Source organism: Mirounga leonina, unplaced genomic scaffold (genome assembly GCF_011800145.1).
Source record: "Mirounga leonina isolate KUSES-001 unplaced genomic scaffold, KU_Mleo_1.0 Mir_179, whole genome shotgun sequence".
Lineage (NCBI taxonomy): Eukaryota > Metazoa > Chordata > Mammalia > Carnivora > Phocidae > Mirounga > Mirounga leonina.
In genome coordinates, this window is record NW_023270466.1 from 1,975,054 (window position 1) to 1,995,342 (window position 20,289).

Consider the following 20,289-nt stretch of genomic DNA (forward strand, 5'->3'; position numbering starts at 1 on the left):
AGAGAGAGAGAGAGAGCATGAGTTGGGGGAGGGGTGAAGGGGGAGGGAGAGGGACAAGCAGACTCTGTGATAAGCACAGAACCCCAGGTGTGGCTCCCTTCCAGGACCCTGAGATCAGGACCTGAGCTGAAACCAAGAGTTGGACTCTTCACCAACTGAGCCATCCAGGCGCCCCATCTGGTTTTCCGAACACTATTTGTTGGAATAGTGCTGAATGGTCTTGGCACTCTTGTCAAAAATCATTTGATTATGTATGCAGGGGTTTGTTTCTGGGCTGTTTATTCTATGCCATTGCTCTACATGTCTGTCTTTATGATAGTATCACACTATTTTGGCTACGGCAGCTTGGTAATAAGTTTTGAAATCAGGAAATGTGAAACCTCTGATTTTGTTATTCTTTTTCAAGATTGTTTTGGCTATTTGGGGTCCTTTGAAATTCCAAATGAATTTTAGGATGGATTTTTCTCTCTCCACAAAAACACCATTGGGATTTTGATAGGATAGTTCTGGAATATTATAAATGTTGACTGCAATTATCACTGTCATTGTTACTATTATTAAGTTTAAAATCAATTTGGTGACCTGGAATTCCTGTATACAGAACTTGGGGGAAAAAAATCACTGAAACAAACAAATAAATAAAATATATGACTTAAGCTCCTGTAAGCTTTTTAAAAACTTAATTTTATTGAAGTATAATGTATGTACAATAAGTTGCATTCTTTTAAAGGACAATTTGATGAGTTTAGATAGTTCTGTGTACCTGTGAAAACACCACATAATCAAGATACTGAACATTTCCATCATCACCCCCCCCCCCCCAAATTTGCTCATGCCTGTGTGTAGTCTATCTCTCCTGCTCCTGGCTTCAGGTAATCACTGGTCATTTTATGTCACTATATATTAGTCTGCATTCTCTTGCATTTTATGTAAAAGGCATCATATAATGTGTACTCTTTTTTGTGTCTGGCTTCTTTTACTCAGCATAATGATTTTGAGGTTTATGCATGTTCTTTATCCAGGCATATATCAAGATTTCATGAATTTTTGTTGTGAACATTTTGGAGAATATTCTTCTTGCCTTTTTAATACCTATACCTATGCTGTTTTTAGTAAAACTTATACTATATACACTACTCTGTATTTTGCTTTTCCCACTTAACATGGGACTTTTTATTTTAATGAGTATAGAGTTCCACCATCATTTTAGACAGCTGTATAGTATTCTGCTGCATTTATGCACAGTACACTGAAACTAGCCATTTTGCTGTTGTTAGACCTTTAGGTTGTTTCCACTTTTGCTTTTTATGATTAATCTTACAGTGGACATCATTGTACAAATATAATTATACATTTCTCTAATTATTTCTTTATGATAAACTACAAGGAAAATTGCTGGCTCTTAAAAAAAATAAGTTTTAAAGACATTTGATACTTGTTGCCAAATTGCCTTCTAGCTCTTTTTTGTTTGTTTTACCAGCTTTGTGTCCTTGGGCATGTTACTTAAACTTTTTGAGCATCAGTTTCACCATCCATTATATGGAGATAATGTGAAAATATATTATTTTAAAACCGCACATGGTAATAACTCAGTGGCAGCTATTATTACTGAAAAAAAAAGTTTTTCCAGTTCATGTTCCTTCCTGGAGTGTTTAAGAGCTTGTGGCTTCTCAACCTCTCCAATACTTATATAAGTTATTATCATTAAAAAAATCTTTGCCAATTTGACCAATCTGATCAAAAGAAAAAATACATCTTTTGTGAACTGTCTTTCATGATTATGGTCTTAAATAGTTTTTCAAACATTGGCATGAACAATAGGACACCAAGTTTTTAGAGCGTACTCTTAACAATTAGGAGTGAAAGACAGGTGATTATGCCACAAGTAAATTCAATAAGTTTGGTATCTTCCTTTATATATTTGTGAATTCATGCTGTTGGTATTCATTGTAACTGAAATTCAGGGCATCAGATTGAGTGTATTTAAAGGATTCAATATAAATCAACTTTAAAGATATATTTTGCCATTATTACTGTTCCATAATGGCCTGGCTCTTTATGGAACCTGGATGCTAATGAAATGAAGTAGAGCTGCAGAAGCCCAAATTTATTTAATCTGTGTGTGTGTGTGTCTATGTAAAAGAACTGCAGGGCTAAGATGTTTTTGTTATGTTATATTTCCAGGAAATACACATTGTCAGATTGTCCCTGGTAACTTTACGTTATCAACATCACTAAATGTAATCAAGCTATTTACTCAAGAGCTTTAAAAAATTTTAATATTTAAGTCTGAATGGAGGTAGGGGAAGTAGGAGTAGAAGGTGGAAAGAGAATGGAAAAGAAGTGTATTGAGTGTTTCTGTTTTGGCTTTATCCTTGGTGTTCACAAACTTTCAGAAGGGAGAAGTTCCTGACTCCTCTCTTTCTGTGATGGAATAGAAATGGGCACCTTTTCCATCTTGGGGCACCAAGAAGGGACCTCCTGGCCACTTCATCCTCCCCCACCATCATGTATGTGACAAAAACAAAACAAAACAAAACAAAAACAAAAAGCAATCCTTCTCTTTCCTCCACCATTCTGCAGACTTAAGAAACTGTTCTATTAAAATGCCTTTAGGTCTTAATGTGAATGACAGTAATAAGGCATTCAATTTTCAACTCTTTAATAAGGTTGTTTACTGACTGGTGACCCAGTACTGATAATGGAGCAAATGCTCTTTTGAAAGAGGAAAAGTCTGATTCAGTGTCACAGGGGAGAACTTCGGGCTTTGAAGTGGTAGTATTAGAGCATGTGTCCTTGGCAGTTGTCTCATTTCTTTGAGCCCCATTTTGCCCATATATATATATTATATATATGTTTATTTATGAATTTTACTTAAGAAAGAGATACATAGCACACAATTTACAAATTATAAGATAGAAAATATTTTTTTTTAAAAAAAAGATTTTATTTATTTATTTTAGAGAGAGAAAACGAGTTGGCAGGGGAGCAGAGGGTGAGGGAGAAGCAGACTCCCCACTGAGCAGGGAACCCAATGCCTAGGACCCCGGGATCATGACCTGAGCCGGAGGCAGATGCTTAACTGACTGAGCCATGCAGGCACCCCAGAAAATACTCATTTATTGTAAATTCCGTATAGCCAATTGATTCTCACAACATGCTGATTTTTGCCAAATGCATGCATCCATAGCCAACCTCTGGTTGCAACTCAGCTATGATTTGACAGTTTTTTTGCTATTTATAATGTAACAGCTACAGATAGAAATGACACAGTTTTAAGTTTAGCCTGTGTTATTAACATTTTATGCAACATTTCTAAAGTCTAGATAGACAATAAAAACAAAAAGTAAAGACCCGATTTGCCAGTTTCCCTGGTGTAAATATTTCCATTGTGGCTGATTTAAGCTACTGACATGATGGCACTGAATATGGAATTGGGAAGGGATATATAATAGTGCACTATTACATATTATTTCACCAAACAGATAAAATAGATATAAATAACTTCCAAAAACATAAATAATAGTTAAGATAATTAGGAATTAGGAATTGCCGAGCAGGGAGCCTGATGTGGGACTCGATCCCAGGACTCCAGGATCATGACCTGAGCCGAAGGCAGTCGCTTAACCAACTGAGCCATCCAGGCGCCCTATTTTTAAATATAATTTAACTGTAAATTTATATAAATTAACTTTTTAAAAGATTTTCTTTATTTATTTTAGAGAGACAAAGGGAGAAGGGGAAAGAGCACATGAGCAGAAAGCGGGGCAGAGGGAAAGGGAGAGAATCTCAAGCAGACTCCTTGCTGAGCTCGGAGTGTGACATGGGGCTCAATCTCATGATTCTGAGATCATGACCTCAGCTGAAACCAAGAGTTGGTCCCTTAACCCACTGAGCCACCCAGGTGCCCCTATATAAATTAATTTTTAATAATGGTATGTTAAATAACTGGCTTATAATATTCCTGAAAATTACAGTGAGCTCTTGTGGGCTGGTAGGAACTGGCCATAGCAAACCATTGACTCCTTCTCAGAGGCCTCCATATTCTTGCTCCAATCTGGACTGGTTGATTTCTAGGATTACTGCAGGATTATCCCATTTTAGGATTTCCCTTTTACTATTCCTCTTATTTTCCTTTTTGCTTTATTACTCCCTCATCTTGTTGGAGAACACCTGCAAGTAACTTGCAAAGAAGTTACCTTTATATATGGAGTGGGTAGATTTTCTGAGTCCTTGCATGCTTGCTGACATCCTTATTTTCTCCTCTTATACTTAATTGAAAGTTTGAGTTGAAAATAATTTTCCCTCAAAAATTTGAAAGGTTTGCCCTGTTGAGTTTTAGAAGCTTGGGCTGCTGATAAGCAATTTGGTGCATACTTTCTCCCACTCTGGAAGATTTTAGGATCTTTTCTTCATCTTGGGGTTCTGAAATTTCGTAGAGATGTGTCTAGGCCTATGTCTCTTTTCATTCATTTTGTAAGATACTTGGTGGGACTTTTCAAAATGAAGATCAATGTCCCTCTTTTTATATAGGATCTTTGATAATCTTCTCTCCTCCATTTTTTCTCTTTTTTTCCTGAAGCCTTATCAATCAAATGTGAGGCTTCTCAGATTGACTCTCTCTTTCTCTCTCTCTCTCACACACACACACACACATCTCATATTTTTTCTATATTGTCTTTTGTTCTTGATCCTGGGAGATTTTCTCAACCTACCTTCTAACTCTCTACTAAATTTCAGTATAGGCAATCATGTATTTTAATTTCCAAAGCGATTTCTTATTCACAAATTGTTTTCTTCTCACAGCATCCTTTTATTTTATTTTATTTTATTTTATTTTAGCACCCTTTTATTTTATGGACCCAATATTTTCTGACATCTCCCTGAGGATATGATTATAATTTTAAAAGCTTTCTTCCCCTCCTTGATTGCCTTTGTATTTTCCAAGGCCATTTTTCTTCTTTATTTTGAGTTTTTCCTCATGTTTCTAAACTTGTGAATACTTGATAGTATATTGATTTCCACTTTGTGGGATTAAGAATATAATTGGACAAATGACAAGATATGTATATTTAAGAATATTCACACAGTTTTATTTTTAATAATAATGATAGCCAGCATATATTGAACACTTTTTATGTGCCAGGCATATGTTTATGTGCTCTATATTTTTAAACTCAATTGTCACAACCGTTTGAAGTAGATATTATTATATTCCCATTTTATAGATGAGGAAACAGATCCAGCGAGGTTTAAGCAACTTGCCCGTGATTGCATATTTAGTAGGTGGCAAGATTCTGACTCAGGCTGAGGATCCAGAGTGAGTGTGTGGGGTTTTTGTTTTGTTTTGTTTAGTTTTTAGTAGGCTCCATGACTAGCATGGAGCCCAATGCAGGGTTTGAACTCACCACCCTGAGATCAAGACCTGAGCTGAGATCAAGAGTCAGAAGCTTAACCGACTGAGTCACCCAGGCGAGTGGGTGTTCAGGAGTGGGTGTTCTTAACCAATGAGTAATAGCAGTGATATAGTAGAGAAAGATTAGAAATAGTTAGACCTAAATATTAATAGTGTTTATATCTGGGTTGTGTGATTATGAGTACTATTTTTGTGAATTGCCTTTTATTTAAATTAAAAAATTTGGAATAATGGGTACATATAAATTTTAAAATTGCTATTAAATTGAGATAGAAATCACATACCATAAAATTTACCTATACAAAGTGTCCAATTCAGTGGTTTTTATACGTTCACAAATTGCATGACCTCACTAACTCTAGAACATTTTTGTCACCCAAAAAAGAAATCCGCTAACCATTAAGCAGTCACTCTTCATTCTCTGTTCTCCCCAGCCCCTGCCAACGAGTTGTCTGCTTTCTATCTTTATGGATTTACCTATTAGGGTAAATAAATAAATGGAATCATATGATATGTGGCCTTTTGTGTTTGGTCTCTCACTTAACATAATTATGTGCCACCCCAGGCAGCTAAAAAATTAAAAATTTAAGAAATTTAAAAATTGCCTCTGCTTTTTTTGATAAATGCCCATAGGAAAAGGTTGTTAGCCCTGGATGAGCTCTGAGTTAGGTCAAATAGAGGGCGTTCTGAGTGGGGATTTCCAGGGAACCACCAGACAGATTTCTGTGAGTAGGGTTTTGTAGGAGTTCTAACCCCTCTTTTCCTTCAAGTGGCTGCCAGATTGTGGGTCGTTGATTTTCCAGGCTCACTGTGGAGATAGGGAAAGGGGGATGGGAACAAGGCAAGTGCAAATGCCACAAAACTTGCTTTTCTTGCTGAGAGCAAGCCATGTTTCTGGAATAAACACTCTGAATGGCTGCAAGCATTTGATTGATTTCCAGAGTTATGAAAAGTTGATTCTGATGATTTTTGCTGGTGTTTTCATTGCCTTTGTGGAGGAGAGAATTTTCAAGGTCCTTACTCTGCCATTTTTGTTGACATCACTGATTACAGATATTTCAAAATTTATTCTCTTTGTGCAGTTTTTCTTTAATTTTTCACACTGTTCTTGCATTGAGCAAGACATTATTATAATAATAATGGAACTATTATTATTATTATTTTGGTTTAAAACAATACAAATTTGTTCTCTCACAGTTCTGTAGGCTAGAGGTCTGAAATCAAGGTGTTTGCTGGGCCATGCTTTTTATAAAACCTCCAGGGGAGGATGCTTCCTTGCCTCTTGCCTCTTCTAGCTTCTGGAAGAATCCCAGACATTCCTTGATTTATGGAAACATCACTCCAATCTCTGCCTCCATCTTCACATGATGTTCTCCCTGTGTCTCTTTGAGTGAGACATTTTCACTTAAGAAAAAAAGTACTTACTGAATATATAATTTCCAACTCTAGGTTTTACTTTTGTTATATTTTATTTTGTTTTGATTTTTACTAGAGTTTGTGAAGACAGGAAAAGGAATACTTGGGAAAGAACAAAATGACAGTACTGATTATCAGAATCAGAATCAAAAGAATCACTAAGTTTTAATTTTATGTATTAACAGATTTTTTTTTTTTAAAGATTTTATTTATTTGAGAGAGAGAGAATGAGAGACAGAGAGCATGAGAGGGAGGAGGGTCAGAGGGAGAAGCAGACTCCCTGCCGAGCAGGGAGCCCGATGCGGGACTCGATCCCGGGACTCCAGGATCATGACCTGAGCCGAAGGCAGTCGCCTAACCAACTGAGCCACCCAGGCACCCAGATTTTTTTTTTTTTTAAGATTTTACCTATTTATTTGACAGAGAGATAGTGAGAGCAGAAACACAAGCCGGGGGAGTGGGAGGAGAAGCAGGCTTCCCGTGGAGCAGGGAGCCCGATGCAGGGCTTGATCCCAGGACCCTGGGATCATGACCTGAGCCGAAGGCAGACGCCCAACGACTGAGCCACCTAGGCACCCCAGTATTAACAGATTTTAATCATTTTTTTCAAATAGAGAAATTAAGGAGAATCAATTAAAATTGTTACTAAAGGATAAGCATCCTATAAAAAACCTGATTTGTAATAAGTGAGGAGTATGTCTCGTGAATTTTATTTGACTAATAATGATAAAACTATAATAAATGTCATTTTGTAAAGTGACTCTGAGTATTTTAGGTGATTTTGTCTATTATGTAATTTAAAATCAGTATGCATCAAATCTCATTCTATTAAGTTCATAATGAATTTTAATCTGTTCTTCGCCAACTCATCTTTTTGGATTATCCATTTTCTCCTTTAATAACTAAATTCTGGGGTGTCTGGATAGCTCAGTCAGTTAAGCATCTGACTCTTGATTTCAGCTCAGGTCTTGATCTCAGGGTTGTGAGTTCAAGCCCATACTAGGAATGGGCCTACTTAAAAAAAAAAAAAAAGTAAACAAAAACAAAAAGTTTTTTGTAAGTCCATATGGGTTCTGCAGTGGTTTTGAAATTGTTTTCAATGGTGGTTTCTAGCCCTGGCAAGCTAAGATTTAAGAGTTTATGTATAAATATTAACTGTTAAGACAAACAAGGTGCTAACTGAAAAAGATGGCCCAAGTTTCGATCTCAAGAGATATGAGTGTATGTTAATATGAAGAACTGTAGATGACTGTTCATAACACCTTTATTTGTGATAAGCAGAAACTGGAAACAACCCAAATGATGAAACCTGGTAAAATCATCTATGTCTAGGGCTTTTAAAAGTGGTAGCTCTTCAACTACCTATTCAATTTCTCTAAGGTTTTGGTTTATTTACATTTTCAACCTCTTTTTGAATTAATTCTAATCATTTATATTTTCTGAACAGAAAAAGATCCATTTCATCTAGATTTTCAAATTTCTTATTTTAGAATTCTTTCATAATAGTAATAATAACATTAATCCCACTTCTCCCTATGATTTTCTTATGTTTTTGTTTTTTCTTTTTCTTTTTTTTTTTTTTTAAAGATTTTATTTATTTATTTGACAGAGAGAGACAGCGAGAGAGGGAACACAAGCAGGGGGAGTAGGAGAGGGAGAAGCAGGCTTCCTGCTGAGCAGGGAGCCTGATGCGGGGCTCGATCCCAGGACCCTGGGATCATGACCTGAGTCGAAGGCAGACGCTTAACCGACTGAGCCACCCAGGCGCCCCTGTTTTTTCTTTTTCTTAATCAAACCTATTAAATGTCTATTTAATTATTTTTTTTAAAGATGAACTTTTGTTTTTATTTTCTTGATCTGCTCTATTATTTATTTTTATTTTCCACTTCTGTAAGTTCTACATTTATATTTATTTAGTTCTTTATCTTTTGTATTTTAGATTTGTCTTATTATTTGTTTTCTAGCTTTTAAAATTATATGCCAAATTCACTTATTTTTAAGCTTTTTAATTTTCTTATAACTGTACCTTGAGTATTGTTTTGCTGTATTCCATATGAGATGTAGTATTCTATGTTCTGTATAGTTTTTTCATTGTTCATTTCAAAATTATTTCTATTCAAATTCTTCATATTCATAGTTTTTAATTTTAATTTTTAAAAAATTTTAAAAGATTTATTTATTTATTTGACAGAGAGAGAGAGAGCACAAGCAAGGGGAGCAGCAGAGGGAGAGGGAGAAGAAGATTCTTCCCTGAGCAGGGAGCCTGATGTGGAGCTTGATCCCAGGACCCTGGAATCATGACCTGAGCCGAAGGCAGATCTGAGTGACTGAGTCACCCAGGTGCCCCATATTCATACTTTTTAAAAAAAGGATTTATTTATTTGAGAGAAAGAGAGCTCGAGAGTGAGAGGGGCAGAGGGAGAGGGAGAGAGAATCTTAAGCAGATTCCATGCTGAGTGCAGAGCCCAATATGGGGCTTGATCTCAAGACCCTGAGATCATGACCTGAGCCAAGATCATGACCTGAGCCGAAATCAAGAGTCAGACACTTAACCTACTGAGCCACCCAGGCATCCCATTCATATTCATACTTTTAAAATTATATATTTTATCTATTAGTTTCTGAGATAGATCAATTAAAAGTCTTCAACTATGATTGGGATTTGTCTATTCCCTTATTTTTTTGTTGATTAGGTTTTATTTTTTAAAAGTTATATCACTAAGTACAAAAAGATTGGGGACATCATTTCTTTTTAGGTAGTATTTTCAAATTACTATGCAATAGCCCTTTTTTGTTATGCTTGATGCTTTTTGCTTTGAGTTTTATTTTGTCTGACTTTAATAGTGCTATATCTGGTTTCTCTTTGATAGCATTTTATTCTTTAATCCCTTTAAAACATTTACTTTGAAATATTTTTGGACTTGCAGATAAGTGGTAAAAAGAATTCAAAATATTCCCACACAGTTGACCCTTGAGCAATATAGGTTTGAATGGCATGGGTCCACTTATACGTGAGTTTTTATATATATGTACAGTACTCTAAATGTATTTTCTCTTCTTTATGATTTTTTTTAAAGATTTTATTCATTTATTTGACAGAGAGAGACACAGCAAGAGAGGGAACACAAGCAGGGGCAGTGGGAGAGGGAGAAGCAGACTCCCCACTGAGCAGGGAGCCTGACACAGGGCTCGATCCCAGGATCCTGGGATCATGAACTGAGCCAAAGGCAGACGCTTAACAGCTGAGTCACCCAGGCCCCTCTTCTTTATGATTTTCTTAATAATATTTTCTTTTCTGTTGCTTACTTTATTACACAAATACAGTATGTATACATGTAATGTACAAAACACATAATGTGTTAATCAACTACTTATGTTATTGGTAAGGCTTCTGGTCAACATAGGCTATTAGTAGTTGAGTCTTGGGGGAGTCAAAAGTTACACATGGGGCGCCTGGGTGGCTCAGTTGGTTAAGCGGCTGCCTTCGGCTCAGGTCATGATCCTGGAGTCCGGGGATCGAGTCCCGCATCGGACTCCTTGCTCAGCAGGGGGTCTGCTTCTCCCTCTGACCCTCCCCCCTCTCATGTGCTCTCTCTCTCTCTCATTCTCTCTCTCAGATAAATAAATAAAATCTTAAAAAAAAAAAAAAGTTACACACGGATTTTCAAGTGCACAAGGTTTCAGTGCACCTAGCCCCTGAGCTGTTCAAATGTCAACTGTATACTCTTTACCCAGAATCCGCAAGTGTTAGCATTTTACCATCACTTTATCCTTGTATGTGTGGGATAAAGACAAACACTTTTTTCCCCCTGAAATTTGGAAGAGTAAGTTGTGGACATGCTGCCCTTTTATTGCTAAATAATTTTATATTTATTTCTTAAAAGCAAGGACAAAAAGTACAATTATCAAAATTAGGAAATTAATATTGATATAAAGTTATTCTCTAATCTACAGATTTTATTGAAGTTTCACCAATGTTTCCACTAATGTTATTTGGCAAAGATAATAACTTTTTCTCTGGTGAAGGATCTGGTCCAAGGTCACATGTTGTAGTTAGTTGTCATTTCCATTCCTTTTCATCTTTTTACATGATTTTGTTTTAGGTGTGTCTCCTGTGAGTAGAATATAGCTGGATTAATTTTTTTTAACTCACCCTAAAATTCCTTGAATTTTCTTAAGATAATATAACCCATTCACATTATTGCTATTACTAATTGATTTGGACTTTCCCTGACATCATTTATATTTTCTGCTTATACCCAGAAATACCCTATGCATTTGCAATGATTTTTATATATATACATCAGTGCCCCTCAAAAATTCCAGCACACTGAAATGGTAGCATGCTATATACATTATTCACCAAATTACTTTTGTTGGCTTAACAATATATTTTGGAAGTTATTTCTTACAAAATACACCAATGCCACACACTAGATTTTGGGTGTATTTTGGTCTGTTAGAAGAAAGTGCCTTATTCATTTTTAAGGACTGCATAATATAACCCTTCATGGATACATTCCCTGTTGGTAGACATTAAGTTGTTTCCAATGCTTTTGCTTTATAAGCAATGTGACAATGACTAGTTTTGTTTGTGTGTGTGTCTGCAAACCTGTGCAGATATATCTGTAGAACAAAATACTGTACGTGAAATTGTTAGGGCATATGTATTTTCATTTTTAATAGGTGTTGCCCCCAACAACAATGTATGAGATAATTATTTTAAATTATTATTTATTTAAATAATAATTATATTTTATTTTATTAATAATTATTTAAATAATAACTGGAGGAATTCAAATGGTCTTAAAACTTTTGTTTTAAGTTTTAAGTGTGTGGCATTGATCTATATACCAGCCTGATCGTATTTGATCACATTCTGGTTTTTTTTTCCTGTTTTTGTTTGTTTTTGTCTTTATTTTTTTCTTTTTCTTTTTTCTCTCTTTCCCTTTCTTTTGCCACTGCTTCAGGTCTTTTCTGATTTGTTTAGAGTATATTTTCTGGGAACGTTGTTACCCTGTTAGCATTTTGTTCTCTCATTAATCTATTCTCCTCTGCACAAAATGACAAGATGGAAAAAATCACCTCAACAAAAAGAACAAGAGGTAGTACCGACTGCCAGGGACCTACTCAATATGGACATTAGTACAATGTCAGATCTAGAGTTCAGAATCATCACTTTAAAGATACTAGCTGTGCTTGAAAAAAGCATGGAAGTTATTAGAGAAACCCTTTCTGGAGAAGTAAAAGAACTAAAATCTAACCAAGTAGAAATCAAAAAGGCTATTAATGAGGTGCTAACTGCTAGGATAAATGAGGCAGAAAAGAGAATCAGTGATATAGAAGACCAAATGATGGAAAATAAAGAAGCTGAGAAAAAGAGAGATAAACAACTACTGGATCACGAGGGCAGAATTCGAGAGATAAGTGATACCATAAGACAAAACAACATTAGAATAATTGGGATCCCAGAAGAAGAAAGAGAGAGAGGGGCAGAAGGTATAATGGAGCAAATTATAGTGGAGAACTTCCCTAATTTGGGGAAGGAAACAGACATCAGAATCCAGGAAGCACAGAGAACGCCTCTCAAAATCAATAAAAATAGGTCAACACCCCGACATCTAATAGTAAAACTTACAAGTCTCAGAGACAAAGAGAAAATCCTGAGAGCAGCTCGGGAGAAGAGATATGTAACCTACAAGGGTAGAAACATTAGATTGGCAACAGACCTATCCACAGAGACCTGGCAGGCCAGAAAGGACTGGCAGGATATATTCAGAGCACTAAATGAGAAAAATATGCAGCCAAGAATACTCTATCCAGCTAGGCTGTCATTGAAAATTGAAGGAGAGATAAAAAGCTTCCAGGACAAACAAAAACTAAAGGAATTTGCAAACACAAAACCAGCCCTACAAGAAATCTTGAAAGGGGTCCTCTAAGCAAAGAGAGAGCCTGAAAGCAACATAGACCAGAAAGAAACACAGACAATATACAGTAACAGTCACCTTACAGGCAATACAATGGCACTAAATTCCTATCTTTCAATAGTTACCCTGAATGTAAATGGGCTAAATGCCCCAATCAAAAGACACGGGCTATCAGATTGGATTAAAAAACAAGACCCATCGATATGCTGTCTGCAAGAGACTCATTTTAGACCCAAAGACACCCCCAGATTTAAAGTGAGGGGGTGAAAAACCATTTACCATGCAAATGGACACCAAAAGAAAGCTGGGGTGGCAATCCTTATATCAGACAAATTAGATTTTAAACCAAAGACTGTAATAAGAGATGAGGAAGGACATTATATCCTCCTGAAAGGGTCTATCCAACAAGAAGATCTAACAATTGTAAATATCTATGCCCCTAACATGGGAGCAGCCAATTATATAAGGCAATTAATAACAAAAGCAAAGAAACACATCAACAACAATACAATAATAGTGGGGGACTTTAACACCCCCCTCACTGAAATGGACAGATCATCTAAGCAAAAGATCAACAAGGAAATAAAGACTTTAAATGACACACTGGACCAAATGGACTTCACAGACATATTCAGAACATTCCATCCCAAAGCAACAGAATACGCATTCTTCTCTAGTGCCCATGGAACACTCTCCAGAATAGATCACATCCTAGATCATAAATCAGGTCTCAACCGGTACCAAAAGACTGGGATCATTCCCTGCCTATTTTCAGACCACAATGCTTTGAAACTAGAACTCAATCACAAGAGGAAAGTCAGAAAGAACTCAAATACATGGAGGGTAAAGAGCATCCTACTAAAGAATGAATGGGTCAACCAGAAAATTAAAGAAGAATTAAAAAAATTCATGGAAACCAATGAAAATGAAAACACAACTATTCAAAATCTTTTGTATGCAGCAAAGGCAGTCCTAAGAGGAAAGTATATAGCAATACAAGCCTTTCTCAAGAAACAAGAAAGGTCTCAAGTACACAACCTAACCCTCCACCTAAAGGAGCTGGAGAAAGAACAGCAAATAAAGCCTAAACCCAGCAGGAGAAGAGAAATCATAAAGATCAGAGCAGAAATCAATGAAATAGAAACCAAAAGAACAGTAGAACAGATCAACGAAACTAGGAGCTGGTTCTTTGAAAGAATTAACAAGATTGATAAACCCCTGGCCAGACTTATCAAAAAGAAAAGAGAAAGGACCGAAATCAACAAAATCATGAATGAAAGAGGAGAGATCACAACCAACACCAAAGAAATACAAACAATTATAAGAACATATTATGAGCAACTCTATACCAGCAAACTAGATAGCCTGGAAGAAATGGATGCATTCGTAGAGATGTATCAACTACCAAAACTGAACCAGGAAGAAATAGAAAACCTGAACAGACCTATAACCACTAAGGAAATTGAAGCAGTCCTCAAAAATCTCCCAACAAACAAAAGCCCAGGGCCAGATGGCTTCCCAGGGGAATTCTACCAAACATTTCAAGAAGAACTAATACCTATTCTTCTGAAACTGTTCCAAAAAATAGAAATGGAAGGAAAACTTCCAAGCTCATTTTATGAGGCCACCATTACCTTGATCCCAAAAGCAGACAAAGACCCCATCAAAAAGGAGAACTACAGACCAATATCCCTGATGAACATGGATGCAAAAATTCCCACCAAAATACTAGTCAATAGGATCCAACAGTACATTAAAAGGATTATTCACCACAACCAAGTGGGATTTATCCCTGGGCTGCAAGGCTGGTTCAACATTCACAAATAAATCAACGTGATACAATACATTAACAAAAGAAAGAACAAGAATCATATGATCCTCTCAATAGATGCAGAAAAAGCATTTGACAAAGTACAGCATTCTTTCTTGATCAAAACTCTTCAGAATATAGGGATAGAGGGTACATACCTCAATATCATAAAAGCCATCTATGAAAAACCTACAGCAAATATCATTCTCAATGGGGAAAAACTGAGAGCTCTCCCCCTAAGGTCAGGAACGCGGCAGGGATGTCCACTATCACCACTGCTATTCAACATAGTATTAGAAGTCCTAGCCACAGCAATCAGACAACAAAAAGAAATAAAAGGCATCCAAATTGGCAAAGAAGAAGTCAAATTCTCACTCTTTGCAGATGATATGATACTTCATGTGGAAAACCCAAAAGACTCCACCCCAAAACTGCTAGAACTCATACAGGAATTCAGTAAAGTGGCAGGATATAAAATCAATGCACAGAAGTCAGTGGCATTCCTATACACCACCAACAAGACAGAAGAAAGAGAAATTAAGGAGTTGATCCCATTTACAATTACACCCAAAACCATAAGATACCTAGGAATAAATCTACCCAAAGAGGCAAAGGATCTGTACTCAGAAAACTATAAAATACTCATGAAAGAAATTGAGGAAGACACAAAGAAATGGAAAAATGTTCCATGCTCATGGATTGGAAGAACAAATATGGTGAAGATGTCAATGCTACCTAGAGCAATCTACACATTCAATGCAATCCCCATCAAAATACCATCCACTTTTTTCAAAGAAATGGAACAAATCATCTAAAATTTGTATGGAACCAGAAAAGACCCCGAATAGCCAGAGGAATGTTGAAAAAGAAAAGCAAAGCTGGCGGCATCACAATTCCGGACTTCCAGCTCTATTACAAAGCTGTCATCATCAAGACAGTATGGTACTGGCACAAAAACAGACACATAGATCAATGGAACAGAATAGAGAGCCCAGAGATGGACCCTCAACTCTATGGTCAACTAATCTTTGACAAAGCAGGAAAGAATGTCCAGTGGAAAAAAGACAGTCTCTTCAACAAATGGTGTTGGGAAAATTGGATAGCCACATGCAGAAGAATGAAACTGGACCATTTCCTTACACCACACACAAAAATAGACTCCAAATGGTTGAAAGACCTCAATGTGAGACAGGAGTCCATCAAAATCCTAAAGGAGAACACAGACAGCAACCTCTTTGACCTCAGCCGCAGCACCTTCTTCCTAGAAACATCGCCAAAGGCAAGGGAAGCAAGGGCAAAAATGAACTATTGGGACTTCATCAAGATAAAAAGCTTTTGCAAAGCAAAGGAAACAGTCAACAAAACCAAAAGACAACTGACAGAATGGGAGAAGATATTTGCAAGTGACACTACAGATAAAGGGCTAGTATCCAAAATCTGTAAAGAACTTCCTAAACTCAACACCCAAAGAACAAATGATCCAATCAAGAAATGGGCAGAAGACATTTTTCCAAAGAAGACATCCAAATGGCCAACAGACACATGAAAAAGAGCTCAATATCGCTCGGCATCAGGGAAATCCAAATCAAAACCTCAATGAGATACCACCTCACACCAGTCAGAATGGCTCAAATTAACAAGTCAGGAAATGACAGATGTTGGCAGGGATGCGGAGAAAGGGGAACCCTCCTACACTGTTGGTGGGAATGCAAGCTGGTGCAGCCACTCTGGAAAACAGTATGGAGGTTCCTCAAAAAGTTGAAAATAGAGCTACCATACGATCCAGCAATTGCACTACTGGGTATTTACTCCAAAGATACAAAAGTAGGGATCTGAAAGGGTACGTGCACCCCGATGTTTATAGCAGCAATGTCCACAATAGCCAGACTGTGGAAAGAGCCAAGATGTCCATCGACAGATGAATGGATAAAGAAGCTGTGGTATATATACACAATGGAATATTATGCAGCCATCAAAAAGAATGAGATCTTGCCATTTGCAACGACATGGATGGAACTGGAGGGTGTTATGCTGAGTGAAAGAAGTCAATCAGAGAAAGACATGTATCATATGACCTCACTGATATGAGGAATTCTTAATCTCAGGAAACAAACTGAGGGTTGCTAGAGTGGGGGTGGGGTGGGAGGAATGGGGTGACTGGGTGATAGACACTGAGGAGGGTATGTGCTCTGGTAAGTGCTGTGAATTGTGCAAGACTGTTGAATCTCAGATCTGTACCTCTGAAACAAATAATGCAATATATGTTAAGGAAAAAAAAGTAGAAGAAGAAGATAGCAGGAGGGGAAGAATGAAGGGGGGTGGAAATTGGAGGGGTAGTCGAACTATGAGAGATGATGGACTCTGAAAAACAAACTGAGGGTTCTAGAGAGAAGGGGGGTGAGGGGATGGGTTAGCCTGGTGATGGGTATTGAGGAGGGCACGTTCTGCATGGAGCACTGGGTGTTATGCACAAACAATGAATCATGGAACACTACATCTAAAACTAATGATGTAATGTATGGGGATTAACATAACAAAAAAAAATCTTCAAAAAAAAAATAAATAAATGCATGGTGTCAGCCACAAAAAAAAAAAGAAAAAGAAAAAAAGAAAGGGAATTGTAGGTACAGCTTTTGCTGTATATAATATACTATTTTGTATTTTTGGATTATTCTTTAATAATACTTTAGATAATTATAATAATACTGAAGATAGTAATACTTTAGAATTAATTACTTCAGAAAAGTATGCATTAATTTTGAAAACTCCTTTTTTAAACAAAATAAATTAAGTCCTAATAAATATTGTACCTCCCATGACTAATATTTGGTTTCTGTAGCATAAGACATTTGCAATTTTTTCCCCACAATGATTGAGAGACTAGTAATTACAATATAATAAATGGATATGGATGAAAAGGAAAGATGCCTATATTTTGAGTATACTGAGTTTGGGATGTCAGTAGGACAGTAGATGGAAATGTCCACTAGGCAGTTGGAAATGTGCACTGGAGCAAGTCAGGACTGAAGATGGATAGAAAAGATTAATAAAATTCTCAAAAGAGAAAGGGTAGAGAGAAGAGAAGTGGGTAGTGCACACAACCAAAGGGAGTACTTACATTTAGGGTCAGAAAGAGAAAGAGAACCAGAGAATGAGAGGTCGATGTGAGAGTGAACAGCATTATAAAACATCAGGGGAGCAGATCATCTGAAGCAACAGGAATTGTTGGTAGTGGCTTGCTGCAGAGAGTCTGAGGAAGATGGAAAGTGAGAACAGGCTGTTGGATAGGATCCTTCAGTTATCAAGAAGATTTCTTTTGCATGATTAGATGGTGAGGAAATGGAGGCATTGAGAAAGGAACTTGATAGTGAAGGGAAGGAAGGAGGAGCAGGAATGTAGTTCAAGGAGTAACCTGATGAGTGGAGGTGGGCTGTGTGTGTATGTATTTTAAGGTGAGAAGTGCCTCAAAACATTTATTACATTGGCAGGAAGTAGTTACATAAGAAAGAATGAGTATGTAATGAAATCCGGCTCAGAGTGGGGGAATTATTGATGGAGTAAGGCCTCGGAGAATGGATGAGAATGAGGGCCACAAAGGGAGTCTTTCACCTTGAAACAGAGAAGGGTCACCTCTTTTATTTATTTATTTATTTTTTGATACCAATCACTTTTATTTATTTCAGGACATAAGACGCTATTTTGACTCATGGACGATACTAAGTTATAACCCTGTTTAAATATCTGTAGGATATTTTATTTTGCAAAGATAGTTTCTAAAAATCATAAAATTGGACAGATTAATGATATAACACATATCAAAGAGACTTAAATGTAGGTCGTGGCTCTCATTCATTCAGTCCTACTGTTAAAGTTGTTACAAAGATACATATTTAGAACACCACCCTGCTATTCTTTCTTGGGGAGGCTATATTCAAGTTGACAAGAAGTACCGCAGTATTTATAGGCATAGCTGTTAACAAAGGGATCTTTCCCTGATTTTAGCAAAGAGAAATAGTCAAATTTTATTTCTCATGACCACTGACATGATTTAACTATATCACTTTGGCACATGGTCTTACTATTTCTCCCACTATGGCAAGTTCCAGTTTTCTCAAGTCTTTTGCCTCAACTTTTCTGTAAATTAAGCTTCAATATTATATATTTCAAACCTTCAAACTAAAATGTTATCTTTGTATATACATGTACCAGGTTGATATATTTACATATATCCTTTCCAATTTCAAGCTAAACAAAGACATGCATTTAGAGCTATATTAATGTATCCAAGCAAAGGATAACTCAACTTAATATCAGAAGAAATTGTGACCTTCCATTGTAGTGTTTGATAGAGAAAACATTGATTTTGACACATTATTTTATTCAGATAACAGTCTAGTCACACATGGTCTAAGAACACTCAAATAATAAATCAAATATAATCAGTTGTTAATGATTGGGCTTCAAACATTATAGCCGATTATGCCATGCATGCCTATGATCTTGCTGACACAAAACCACATCCACACGTCAGAGGCCACCAAACCATTCAGCACAGCTTCCTTAACTGTGAGCTGTTTGAAACTGCCAATTTGAGCACCAGCGATGATTTTTTTTACAGCTCTGAATATCTCTAGGGATCTCAGCAGGAATCGGAGGAACCAGCTCCACCCTAAGATAATGCCAAAATATGGCCAGTCTAGGCTTTGAGTCAAAGCAGCTTTTCCCAGGGGTGGAGGCTTCTCCAGGAGGTTATGGACAGATTGGATCATGGTTCTAGCCTGGAAAATTTGTCACCTGGCACAGGAGGGTCACTTCTCTCTGTGTGACTCTAGGGACGGAAGGGAGGATAGGAAGAGACAAAGGCGTAGTGTTAATGAGGATTCACCTCTACATTATGAATAAAAGAACGAACGTGATCATCTGCAGGGAATAAGACGATGGGATGGAAGGGGTTTTACATTTATAGAACCATCTTGTAAATTTTATAATTAGAAAAGTTGCAGGAGGGTTCTTCTTAATTTAGCAAAGCAGGTGGTATGCAGCAGCATGATGTAATGGAAAGAACATTAACTTTGCAGCCAGAAAGACCTGAGTTTGAGTCTTGGCTTTTGAGACTTAAACAAGTCACCAAACTTACCTTTCTCAGTTTCTTCATAGCAAAATGGGGACAAGAGTACTTACTTTGTCAAGTAGTTATACACATTCCATGATAGGACATGTAAGTTAATTTCCATTCCAACATCCATTTATTCATCTTTTACTGTGTGCCGATATTCCATTATATCTTTATCCTCAAGGAGTTTGAAGTCTAGGAAGGAATTCTTTTCTTCATTCTCATTTGGGACAAGAAAACCCCCCCAAACACCCAACTTTTGCAGAATTGTGAGAGGACTTGCTGACTACTTTCCTGTCTGTATGCTTTCAGATACTAGATCAGATCCCATGTGCAAGTGTTATTCCAGTCTGCCTGGATTTAGCCACTCAGGCTGGGCAAGCCACTTCTCCACGGCAGTGTGCCAGGAATGTGACCCCTTGACCTCTGACCAATGGGCTTGGCAGAGGGAACCCTTTGCAGCTGCCAGTCATGAGGCATGAGGGGCCTTGGACTCCTGACTCCAATAGTGATTCAGCCTGTCTCATCGTCATCTCTGTAATAAACTTGATGTGTGATTTTTTCAGTCTTCTTTTTGTTATTGTTGTTGTTAGCAGCTAAACATAGG

The 20,289-nt window shown here is 36.9% G+C and overlaps 1 pseudogene; it reads right to left on the reverse strand.

Moving 5' to 3' along the window:
- Positions 1-18,730: 18,730 nt before the first annotated feature.
- LOC118023316 lies at positions 18,731-19,338 on the reverse strand (annotated as a pseudogene).
- Positions 19,339-20,289: the final 951 nt, after the last annotated feature.